Source organism: Rhamphochromis longiceps, linkage group LG2 (genome assembly GCF_057381845.1).
Source record: "Rhamphochromis longiceps isolate RC_006_pf linkage group LG2, R_longiceps_female_GT1.1, whole genome shotgun sequence".
NCBI classification, from domain to species: domain Eukaryota; kingdom Metazoa; phylum Chordata; class Actinopteri; order Cichliformes; family Cichlidae; genus Rhamphochromis; species Rhamphochromis longiceps.
Genome location: NC_140558.1, coordinates 7,615,140 through 7,627,756, shown reverse-complemented (window position 1 = coordinate 7,627,756; position 12,617 = coordinate 7,615,140). Strand labels below are relative to the sequence as shown.

The 12,617-nt window shown below is 40.2% G+C and overlaps 1 long non-coding RNA gene across 1 annotated transcript; it reads right to left on the bottom strand.

Annotated features, from left to right (window-relative positions):
- Positions 1-311: 311 nt before the first annotated feature.
- LOC146676911 (uncharacterized) lies at positions 312-11,220 on the bottom strand. The gene is made up of 4 exons (XR_014913048.1): positions 11,011-11,220; positions 10,793-10,889; positions 10,565-10,655; positions 312-1,103 (listed from the first exon to the last, which is right to left on the bottom strand). It is a non-coding gene; the product is annotated as an uncharacterized LOC146676911 (long non-coding RNA).
- Positions 11,221-12,617: the final 1,397 nt, after the last annotated feature.

The window sequence follows — 12,617 nt, the reverse complement described above, 5'->3', positions numbered from 1 at the left end:
AACATGCAATACAAATCCAACGGAAGAAAATGCAGATCTGAATGAGTTAAAATCTGTGCAAAGTATTCTTGGGAGAAGCGCATTCAAACCAGGCCGCAACTGTTATGAAACTTTCATTTATTTGTAAATTGATAGCAAACTTTTTTTTAATATTCGTCCTTATTAGCCCAAGCTCTGGAAAATGTTTCCCTACAACTTTGATCTTTCCAGACCCTCATCAGGCCAACAGTCATCAGGCCAACAGTCCATTCTCTCAACTCCAGCCAGGAGGGTCTGCAGGACATCGTGTAGCCATGCTGGAGTCGCTGAAAGCTGGCTTGGTAGGAGCAGATTATTGCCTAATTGTGCTTTTCAGAGTTGCTGTGAACTAGGGGTTGCAACAGGGCTGCATGGGGCCACAGCCGTGGACGCAGCACCGAAGGAATCCAACCTAGCAGGGTCTCATTGATTTGCTGAAGCAAAGGTCACCGCAGTTATGCATCTGTAGGCTGAATAATGGCCACCAGAGTGGCAGCACTGGGGTCAGATCACTCAGTTTGAGTCTCCAGTCACTTTCTTGTGGTCAACTTTTTTGGCTTTTGATCATTTATAGTGTGCGTGTATGTGTGTGTGAAAAGCAGCCTGCAGATCTCATTTCCAGTTTGGTTCATCCGCTTCCCTTTTTTCCATTATGCATGCTGAGACTGGATGATCCATCTCTCGCTCTGTTTTTCCCTCTCTCTCTTTCCCTGTATCTCCCCTCCAGCACTCCACCAGCCAACCCCTGCTATTTTCACCCCACACACATCCGTCGCTGCACTTATCCAGCCTCAGACGGCTGCTGGCTCGATAGCTAAACAGATTATCCAACAACAGAGCACCTCTCCTTCTCCCTCTCTTCCTCTCCCTCTCTCCATGCACTCTTCTAGCCGTGGGTCCTTAGAGGCGGAGGGGCCCTATTGAGCGGGGCCCAGGCTCTCCACTAGCCAGGCTCTTTATTGAGGCATCTATGGGGCTTTATGCTGCTAGCGCTCGGCCTTGCCCTCGCCATCATCAATCATCCTCGGCTCCAGGGCTGCTATCACTGCCCAGACAGACGGCCAATCACAGCCTTCCAGGAAGCTCTATAGGAGATGGAGAGAGAAGCAGAGGAGATGGCAAAAAAAAAAAAAAATAGAGAATCAGTGTGTTTCTGTTGCTGCCAGTCTGATTTGATTGACATCTTCTGTACCTTCTGGGTGAATGACAACAGTGGACTGTGTGATATTTGATTAGATCATGAACTAAGAGTGCGAGTCATGAAAGCACATATAACCATGTTAAAATAATAATTATAGAAGGCGCATTTGTCAGCAATATCAAAGCCTTTTATGACAGATCTATATTAATCTTGTAAGAGTTCAGTATAAAAAACATTGCAAACCTATAAATCCCAAAGGAGAAAAAGGCTATTCTGACAGATTAAAAAAAATCACTAATGAGTGCTGCAGCCGCACTGGAGGGTTCTATAGTAATAATGTGGGTTTATTTAAAGAAAAGTCAGGCAATTTGTATGTTAAAGCCGACTTTCCTCTTTTTCATCAAGCCTCAACAGTATGTTGAATTTCTACTCAAGGCTTAACTTTTTTAATAACGATTCCCCCCCCCCCCCCCCCCCCCCCCCCCCCTGTTCTTTCTTTTTTTGCCCCATCTCTTTCTCTCCGCAGCCCTGAGCTCTCATCCTGCTCCAGGAGGAATAGGCGGAATCTGATTACAGACCTATTTTACAGCAGACGCCGGGGCGCAATAAAGGGAGAGAGAGCACGGAAACGGGACTCGGCCCATCAATTAGATCTCTATTAGCAGCCAATGCAGACCTCACCTCAGGAAACGCCGGGGCTCTGAAATTAAACAATTCTTCAAGCTCGACAAGCCAGTCAGTTCTGTTGTATCTTTTAGAGGGAATGAGGGAGGGGAAGAGTCCTTACAAGAATGCACTATTAGCCTAAAATCATTAAAAGAAAATACGCTATATGAAAACAGAAATATAACCGTGGTGATAAAAGCAAAAAGAAAGATACAAACCTAAACCGAAAGTCGCTACTTATAAAGTAGAAACTATAAATTCTCATTTGAATAATAAATAATGTAGGAGGGCCATTGATGGGATTTTATATGAGCAGTAAACACGAAGGTAAAAACCACCCCAACAATGTCTGAGTAACATTACACGGCCTGTTATAGCCGAAAACATTGAAGTGAACAAAATCTTAAGTATTATATTGCAATATAAAAAATTACAGTCAGGTTTCCTTGTTACCTCTTCCTACAACCTCCTTCCGGTGTCATTAATCTCCAACTGCTGACCTGTTGCCCTGAGGCGGGACAATATGTCAATACTGGATAATTAGCCGCGGCATTAAGGCCATTTAGATAGAACACCTTCATGGGCTTCTGAATGACCATTAAATCAAAACGGCTTTTTGGGGAAATTAAAAGTTTTAGTCCACTCTAAAGATGCTGCGAGTCTGCACATAATTGAGTTTTAGTCAATGGGATGTGACATTTCCATGTTAATAGAGGTTTATTGGATGGGAGGGAGGGCAGGAATAGTGGACCAGCTCCCTATAGTTCCAGGCCAAAACCTCCTTTAAGTTTATGAGCACGCGTTTCATTTGTTACACTTAACCTGGTAAAATAAAGACCAATATTATCGGTATGATATGGCACCCGTTGGTGAACTTAATGTCTGTCTGTCACTCACTGTTTCGGCTTGAGTAGTTGAAAAATAACCTTCATGGCACTAGTGTAAAAATAGTTTTAACATTTTTCTTAAGCGTGCGTAATACTTATCGTTCTGGTAATAGTGGCCATTAAGCTACTTAAGTTTTACGTAAGTGTGGATCAGTTAAGATCTAGCCTGCTCTTAAGCCTTACAGATTTCCAGGGTTTGGGAAAATGCAGTCGCTTTTATAGCCTAATGATTTGTGGTGATTCATTTCTGGCATGATCTGACGCAAGACCATGAGTCCTCGCCTCACAATCTTCGCCTGTTTCTCAGTACTATGGCACGTATTTCTCTATTTGCTCAATCAAAGGATGGCCATTTATCATCGAGAAGGACAGCTTCGTATTTTCTACCTTGCCCGCTCGGTTCCAGGACCAAATTCAGCATTTTTATGGAAAACTGCAGTCATTTTGATTGATGAAATCCAAAGATGTCCAAAACAATCATGGAGATCCCCAACTGTGGCGCACCGGCGGGGTGCTCCAGTGTTGTCATTGTTCCGCAGAAAGAAAGGAGCGCGTCCGGAGAACACCAGGGGAAAAATCACGATTTTCAGTTCAAAAGGCCCAGAAAAGCAGCATTTCTTTACAGGCAGTGGGAAAGTGCAGGAAAACCTTTTTCCACTTGCAGACGAAAACAATACTTGCTTGGCTTTTTCCTCCTGATGCATTCAGCTATAAAGACATGGTCTAATAGAAACAGGCCAGAATAATGAATTGATTATTTTACTGTGAGGGGTGATGTTATTTGTGTCTGAGCCAGCTGAATGGCTGGTGCAACACATCCCCCTGAAGTCATCCGATTTGCGCATACAGGCTCATTGTGTGTCATGTAGCTGCGAAAAGTAAAATAACTTTTCCTTAAAAGCGATTTCACATAGCCTTTATTTACCCGCGCTTGTCTTGTTTGCTGTGATTCATAATGTCACAAGAAATGTCACCTGTCTGGCCTAATTGCCACCTTCTGTTATTAATACCAGGAGTGTGACTCCCTTTTGCACCCGTGGATATAAGCCTATATTGCGTACTTAATACAGCGTCACCCAAAGGGAGATTCAATAAATCTCCCTTTAACGGCGTTTCCCCTCAAAACTCCTTCAGGCGAGTGGAGGCCGTGTCAAGATTGCGATTGTGCGCCAGTGCTTAGGACCAGCTGCTCCCAGGACAGACAAGCCCTTGTCAATTAGGCGGTGACAAGCAGGTCCTCCAACTGCCTGCAGGCGCTCCACTAGCCAGCAGTGTACAGTCCCTGCAATTAGTATCAATTTCTGTCGAGACCTCCTTGGAGCGCGCAGACACAGGCTGGGTAAATGGCCAAACATTGTCCAAATAACACCAAGAGCCACAAATGACAACGTGTAATGGGCCCAGTGTTAACCGCACGGCGCGCTGCAGAGAAAGAAAAACGTTTGAATTTAGGAAGAGCGGGACATAAACCCAGGATAGCTTTCACATAAACGCACAAACCTTTCGCTTATGACCGCCTTATTGCCTATAATTACCGTTACTATTTGCGTTGCTGCAGTTTACCCCAGGCACTGTTTATATTGGTGGAAGAATGACAACATTATTAAATATTTAATCGGAATAATCTTGTTAACTAATCACTTCTCTGGCAGGCGATGCATTCATTAATCAGTCTAATGAATAAACACAAAAATATGTTGCATGAACATTTTGCATTGCTGCGAAAGCACTTTCTGGTTTAAATGTTGCTGGTATTAGCAATTCATAGATACTTACCGCTGTTAGACTGCAGATCGCTTTTATTTATTTATTTATTTATTTACTGCACTAAGAAAAAAGCTGCAAATTTCTAACTACTGACTTTCAAATGATCAAACACAATGCTATTAGACCTGGGGTCTTTCCTCCCTTAATTACGATGGCAAAAGTTACAGCGTGGGTCTACCAGGTTGTTAACCTCTGTATTTGATGCCTTATTTAAACATATTAATACTTCACTGATAAATTGTATGGTTCTTGTCTATAGTTATTAGCATTAATACGTTTTACGAGTCAGTAATTAACACAGATTATCTACAGACTGTTCTCCCCAGTCAGGTAGTTTTCATCACCTGCCAACTGCCAGCATCTCATTATTAGTGGAATATAACTAATTTATAAAGCATTAGCAGATGCTTTCTTTACCTTTGAACCAATGTACAACTTGGCTCTTTGCTTAAGCCAAACCGTTAGTTTTGATCCTACAAGTAAATAAATGTCAGAACAGCACTGTCACAACACTGACAACCCATAGAAGGATTGCTCACCAAGCCCCCTTTGTAAATGGTGTCACCGCAAGCAGCTGGTGGTGACATTCCCGGGCCTTGGACGCTGCCCTTTGCCCTCTGTGGGGGTTGGACTCCGGACAGGGCGGTCCAGCCATCTACACAGCTTCGTGATAGCTCGGGTCAGCAGGGCCAAGTTTCCAGCGGGGGAAGTTGGGGGAAAGTAGGCGAACAAAAACCCCGAAGCTCACCAGGCCAGTGGGATCATTAGTATGAACGTTTGTTTAACTAATTAGCAAGCTGGGCAACCAGAGGGAGGCTTGTATAGACGACATGGACGTCATATATGGCAAAGGTACGGGCATCCGTCACTCTGATTCAACAGAGGATGAATGCAGTTTGGATGATGTGGATGGAGCACACAAATCCAGCCAAGACTGCGTGGATAGTGAGCATCAAGGATCAGACAATAATCCGTCACATCGGCCAAATTATGATGCTCGGACAGTCCGTCCACTCTGTTTTATAGCAAATTAAAGAGTGTGCAACATTTAAGGGACTGACTCCATCAGTTGGCGAACAATGCGTGTGTTTTTTTTTCGACGGAAGATTTTACTGCAGAGTTCAAAGTACAGGATGAGGACAGGGCAGCGCACTGAAGTTCAAGAACAGTGCAAACAGCACATGCCAACAAAAGGAGCCACTGAGCATTCAGCTATGGCAGAGCAGAAGAAGTTGGTGGGGAGGAGGCTGCGGGTCCCGCGTTAAATATGGGAAAGTTTGGGGAACGAGGTCGGCAGGTCAAGAAAAGTCAACAAGAGAGCAGTCTTGATGACAGAAGGAATTTAATATCAAAAATACATAAATCTTCAAGTGAGGGCAGGCGCATAATGGGCACAATGGAGGCGAGTGTTAGAGTCAACACAGATTTGTTGGCGATTAAATGAATCAGGCCAAGTTGTTAACATTTAACACAAAACGCTGGCACTAGAATAGAGGTTGAGCGGGATGGAAGGGGGTTTCCTGGCTGGAGCAGAACTGTCAGGGCGTGCAGAAAGACAGCCAATGTGCAGCGACAGATCTGGCGCAAGACTGCACATTTTGTGCGTTTGATATTATGCAGCAGCTTCGTTATTTTAAATTTGAACAAATAATTCCAATTTAAGTTATATGAGTGTTCTTAGACGATTTGCTGATCATTTGTGCCGAGTTGTTGGTGCGCAATTACACACTAAGTTTTAAGAATTGGGTGACTTATCGCGCGTTAAGATAAACCCACCTCAGTTTGTTGAATCATATGTCACTGCAAGGATATCGGTCATCTCGAACAATAGGTATTAATCTTCCCATGGTGTAGGAAATAAGCCTACATTTGTCTCCACTTCCCTTCTGACTGCTGTGCTACACTGGACCCAGCGCTGAGAACTCTGTCTGACCTTCGCCCTCGCCCCTGCAAAGCCCTGCAAGTTCCCCGGCAGTCGCAAACAACTCTGAATTCCATAATTCTTCACGAAAAGGCACTATTAGGGAAAAATCCTTCCTTTTTGACAATTTAATAGTGCAAACTAATCATCTGGTTGACACGGGCCATTCATCTCCGTACAGGCAGACAAAGACAAGGCCTTTTCCATAGGTTTGTCTGGATCCTGGAGTCAGACCAGCCTCTATTTTGAGATCAAGTGCACAATAAAAGCATTGTGACTGCTTAATGGCTATGTTTGCGAAGCCACCCAAAACCCAGTGTATTAAATGCATTTTTTTGTAAAGAATGAAAAATAGGCAAACGTGGACAAAAGGCCGCAGAACTGACAATAAACCTGTTTCCACGGTATAAAACTTTATTTGGGTGCTTAAAGCAATCAAAACACGAAATAAAAGAAAAGATTGGGGATAAAAACTGGGCGCCACAAAATTGCTTAAACGCCTCAAGTTATGAATTCGTTTCTGAATCAATTTAGCGGTGCAGGCATTTTCCAAACATCCTCTTGAGGGAGTAACAAGACAGGGAAATTGATCCGGTGAGACCTCACCTCTCGGTGCGCCTCAATAAAAGAGACATCAGCCTCTCTTGACGACTGTATAATTTTTAATATATATGCAATAAATGTTCAATTTGTTTCCAGAAATGACGGGAAATAATAACGTCAAATTTTAAAGCCATCCATTACAACCAAACAATGCTCATGCATAGGTGCTCTAGCGCAGAGTGCTTTGATTAATTCGCATTTTGATTGTGTTTGATAAAGCAATAACGTTACGGCGCTCGACTCTGGACCATTTTACACTCCTGGAAAACAAATACGATGGTGGCTGAGTTTTGATTAAAAAATATATGTATTTCAGGATCATTTCTGAAGCCAACAGATCCTCTTTTAAAGGCTTTACTGCTTGTTGTCCGGGTGGAATCTGATAAACTTCAAGAAACCCTAGGAGTGAATTTCCATGGAAATTAAGTAAATCCAATATGAAGAAACAATCTGATTGGTGTCACAGTCCTCGATTTCTGTGGTCATTAAGTGAGCAGTCACAACACCCCTCAACAGAATCTAGTTATAAATTCTGTTTTAGGGGTTGTTATTAGCAGTAAATTCATCAAGATCTTAAATAAACTAAACTTCAAAATAGTAATAGTAAACAGGCTGATTTGTTAGAAAATACATAAAAAAAAATAGCCATGTGCTGTTTAAATTGTCTTCCACTCCAGACTCATACAGTCCAATAACATCGCAAATATATGATTTAGCCTGTTACATAAATAACATTTTTAAAAAATGGTGCCATAGACACATAGCTACTTTCAATACCAGTATATTTAACACCTAATAAGTACCTACAGAAATGATGAAATGGCAACTCATGCTATATTATAAAAAGTCTCTTGGGGAAAAAAAGGGCAGAGACAATTCAGTTTTTGTGGCATAATAAATGTCCCTTTAGAAATTTGATTCAGCCAGGTTACAGTCCATGCATGGATATGTTCAGATGCAGGAAGTCCAGGTAGAAGGGGGCTGAGGTCCCAGATCACTGCAGACCTTGACACAAAGTGCATTAAGTTGGCTGATCTCTCTCAAACCATTTGATTAATTCACTCCTATTCAAAACCAAGCGAGCAAGGAGTGGAGGGACGTGACCAATGACATAATAGGTTCTGTCAAACAGCCTTGCAGAACGCCCAGACCATTTGTGGTGACAATCCTGATGCCATCAGTTCCATTATAGAACCCCCATTCAAGCCACAAACAAACATGGCTTTACTTCCAAAAAAGGGGAAAAGTCAGCTTTCTGGTAGATCCCTTTTTGCTTTTTATCTCAATAGATTTTGGCTCAGTGCTAAGCGTGGACACCAGATACCCTGACTGATCAGTAAATAATATACACTGATCAAAAAGAAAGACAAAAACCAGACCTATGTGCATCTATGCAAATTGCTCTAATTTCATATAATGTGAGCTATAATATCGATAGATGTACGTTAGACTTTTAAAAGAAATAATGGCTCACATAATACATTTAAAATGGCTACACAATACAGTATGATTGTACACATCTCCCCTGTTACAGGAAGATAAATCTATTTAACGTTTTACCTTCCAAACAAGTTCATTTTCATTTGCCTTAAGTGTTCTGTGATCATTATGTCAATCAAAGCCAACATGTCAGGGAAGGTTTTATTTCTGAGCACTTGCATAAAAAAGGCTGGCATGAAAAAAAGATTTCAGAGATTTTGCAAAATGTGATAAAACAGTTTTTAGTGTGTAAACACATACAGCAGCAGACAGTAATGGCCATCACAAACTGAGGGTCGTTACAAATGTAATGAAGAAAACACACTACATGTAAACAACAGACAAAAATGTGGTACAACTGGAGCCACTTGTCTGTTAAACAGTAGATCACATCTCCTCCAAAAGTGTTTAGCTCAAATAAATATTCCAGGTCTAAATCTCCAACAAGATGGTCCAATATCAGGAGTCAACATGCTGTTTTTGTCATTTTGCCTTATATAAGAGCAGCCTGTTAAAGCAATAATGTGTAAGATGACCACTTGCAGGATATCTTTTGAAAATTGTGCATGGTCTAATAAAATTAAGGGATAATTTGTATAACCTAAAATATTTAATCAAAAACATTTTAGTGTGCTGTTTTCTATCTTTTGTGAAAAAAAAATATTAAGATTGTAAGAGAACCCTAATCCAAATAAAATCTGCCAAGAGAACAAAGTATATTTTAACCAGCTGACAGAAGTGAAAACAGGCACAGCAAACTCAAATAAATAACTTAAATAACTGACAAGTTACTGCAGGTAAACGGGTATGTAAATATTTGTCTTTCCTTTAGCCTTGGGGGAGATCTGGTACGCGTCTGACTTTATTCCGGCTTTCTTTGGGAGTTTTAAAGCAGTTCAAATGTTTTTTTCCAACGCGTGATTGGATAAAAATTAAGCAAAAACATTCATTTGTATAAATTGTACAACTTCACTTTTTAAACCTGAAGATATAAAGATATCATTCGGCCTCATCAGTTCGCCTAGAGGTTTCACACCCACCATTAATCACTGCAGTCATCGTGAAATAAGCTTGAAACGCATTCTTTGAGAAAAAAGGCCAGAGTCTGTTGATAACTCGTTTTATTGTTCTTTTAACCAGTCTGAGGGAAATTCACCGTGTCCTTCTTTTCCTCCCTATCAAACCAACTCTCTCTTAACATCTTCTTCCTCGCTTGTCCCGATTTTCATCCCCTTCCACGCCCTGTTTGTTTTGTCCGAATAGATTCAGAGACTAAGATGGAGCCACTACAAGCGCATTCCTTTAAGCATACACGACTGTTTATTTCTTTAAGAAGCTTTTCGCTTTGGTCTGTCACTCACACTCCTTTCTTTTTTCCCTTCTTTTTTCTCTCGAAAACTGTTGAAGAAGCTTTGAAGGAAAAGATTAAAAGCGGAATAAAGTGAGTGCGTAATGCGTAAAAGGGTGTTTCTTTAGATCAAAGACAATAGATATTGTTCTGCTGAAGTCAATTTCTGTAAGTATAATACTTGCATCGTTTTCCCTGTTACTGATAGTCGTACGTGTCCTCGGACGATAAATAACCTCAATAACACTTAAAAATCGAAATTTAAGTACAGTTTAAAAAAGAAAAAGAAAAAGAAAAAAATGAAAAAACAGATTGAAGGGCCCCACATTATGAAGGCAAGACAATTTCAAAGCTTATCATTACTTTGGCTGGCTTCCGGATTGTTTATTTTAGATTTTATTTTACTTTATTTTATTTAAACGCAGACTTACGCTGTTTGTGTTCTATTATATTTTTTTCTTACTTTTTAGGAAAAAAAATCGTGTCATATTTTAAGTTCTGGGCTCCTAACCCACAGAACTCGACCCACAGAAAAGGAAAAAATCGAGTAAATTATTCGAAACTGCGAGTTTGTTGATGCTGGTGTTTGATCTCAAGGGGTTTCTAATCATTAAAATGTTTAAAGGCAGTCTGGCTTTCTAAAAGCCAAAATCGTGATAAATATAAAACAGTAATGATATATATTTGTCCCATTTGCTTTCAAACGATAATGTTGAGATTTCAATAACCTTCACCTTTAGAAAGCTTCCTCAGCTGGTTCTCATCCACCCAGCAGCAATGCGGGACTTATACTGGTATCATTAACGTCCCCGAAGTCCCACATTTCTGCAAAAACATCGACATTATAATTTTTGTGACATATTTCTCTCTGCGAAACTTATCAAATACCCGCTCCATTCTTCCGTGGGAGCTCGGCCAAATTAAAAGTTGGCCACATAATGTTCTCTCATTTAAATTCTCACCTTGAGCTCTCTAGTGACTGGTAATGGTCCGAGAGGAGCTGACACCTAAAAAAATCATCAAGGTCTAGTCTCAGTGTACGCTATCGTTCGGAGAGTTCTGTCATGCCCAAAGAAGAAGAAAAAAGATAAAATAGTAATAACGTTTTGAAGCAGGCAGGCAGAATCATCAATTAAACATAGAAAATGCATGCAAGGCAGGGCGCTGCAGCCTTACTTACTCTGTGCTGTGCTGAGTCTCCGCAGTTTAATTACAAGCCCTAATTTCCGATCGCAGATAGTGTCAAAAATCTGCGACTATTTCTCAGAGATTCCCTTTAACAAGTGGAAACTTAGTGTCCTCCTGCACCATTTTATACATGATGAGCCGTCAGTAATGGGATTATTAAACAAAAACGTTTCAGGCGCTGGCGTTAACCTTTTTTAATGCCTAATTAGGTTTTGCAAAGAAATAATTAGATTCTACAGTGCTTACACTGCCTATATTTTCAAATGGCATCTGCAGCAAACACATCATCCTGCGACACTCGTGCCAATAATCTGCGGACATATGCGCCACAGCAGCAGTCAGATGCAAGATTTTAAAACATGATGGGACCAAATAAGGTGCACTTAAAGCTAAAATAATTTTCAGCACATGCTATAGGCCAACCTGCAGCAGAAGGATGCTCTGGTCGACTGCGCCCCCTTGTGGTAGTAGATTTAAGGTTCACCATTACTGAAGGAGATTGGTTAAAGGGAAAAAATAAATTCGATATTGTTATTGTCTAATAAAAAGCCCAGTAAACCTAAAATTTTTAATCCAAGCAGTACCGTTTCTGAGCAGTGCTAAGGCTAAAATAAATAAATACCACTGAAAAGAGCTCTGTGAGGACCATAATATGGGCGTTGACTTTGACGCAGGCGCAGTTTTTCCTTTAAACGGGCATAAGAGGTGCTTTTTAACAACACCAGTATCGTTACTAATTTTAGATAACGTTAGACTTCCATCTCCTAATTGTCTTGTTATGACATATAACATTTATAACATTTTTTTTGCACATGTCGAGGAGCGTGTCAGGCTACATTTCACTGTGTGTTATACTTGTATAACTATGCATGTGACAAATAAAGAACCTTGAACCTTGAATATCTTTGGTGCCAGACAGCAAAATGGACAATAAAGATGTATCCTCTATATGGGGAATAAATAAACAAAAATAAGTTATTATCTCTTTCTATTCATAGAAAAAATAAATAGAAAATTATTAAATTAAACAAAATATTTTTTTATTTTTTTTATTTTTTTTTATTGTTAAAAGATACACACTGCGTTTGAAGTACTTCTAATCTTTCGCTTCGTGGTTTACCCTTCTCTTCATGCTATGTTCCTAGCTTTCCATGTTCATGTCACCTCTGAATATTTCGATTTTGTGTATATCACTAACGTAAAACTGCTTTTAATGTTTTCGTTTTTGGTTATCATGTTCTGTGCGAAACCTATGTAGTTTTTGATTTATTACAGCTGTTTATATTATATATCCTTTTTTATTATTCACTGTTCTTTAATTTCGAGTTTGAGCTTTCAGTATTGTTTATATTGGGGGGAGTTTACGGAATGGATTTTGTCGTTTCACTTCAGTTAGAATGCTTTGGATGTATAATTTTAGTTTAGTCTTCATTAGTTCAATTGTAGTATTAGTCGTTTAATTGCCTACAGCCTAATATGGAGGGTATCTGTCAGGAGCACAATTTTCAATAAACTTATAAAACAAAGCTTCATTAGGTACATTAAGACAGTTTTTGATATATCGCGAGAAATAGTGTACTTCCCGTCTTACGCTACAAG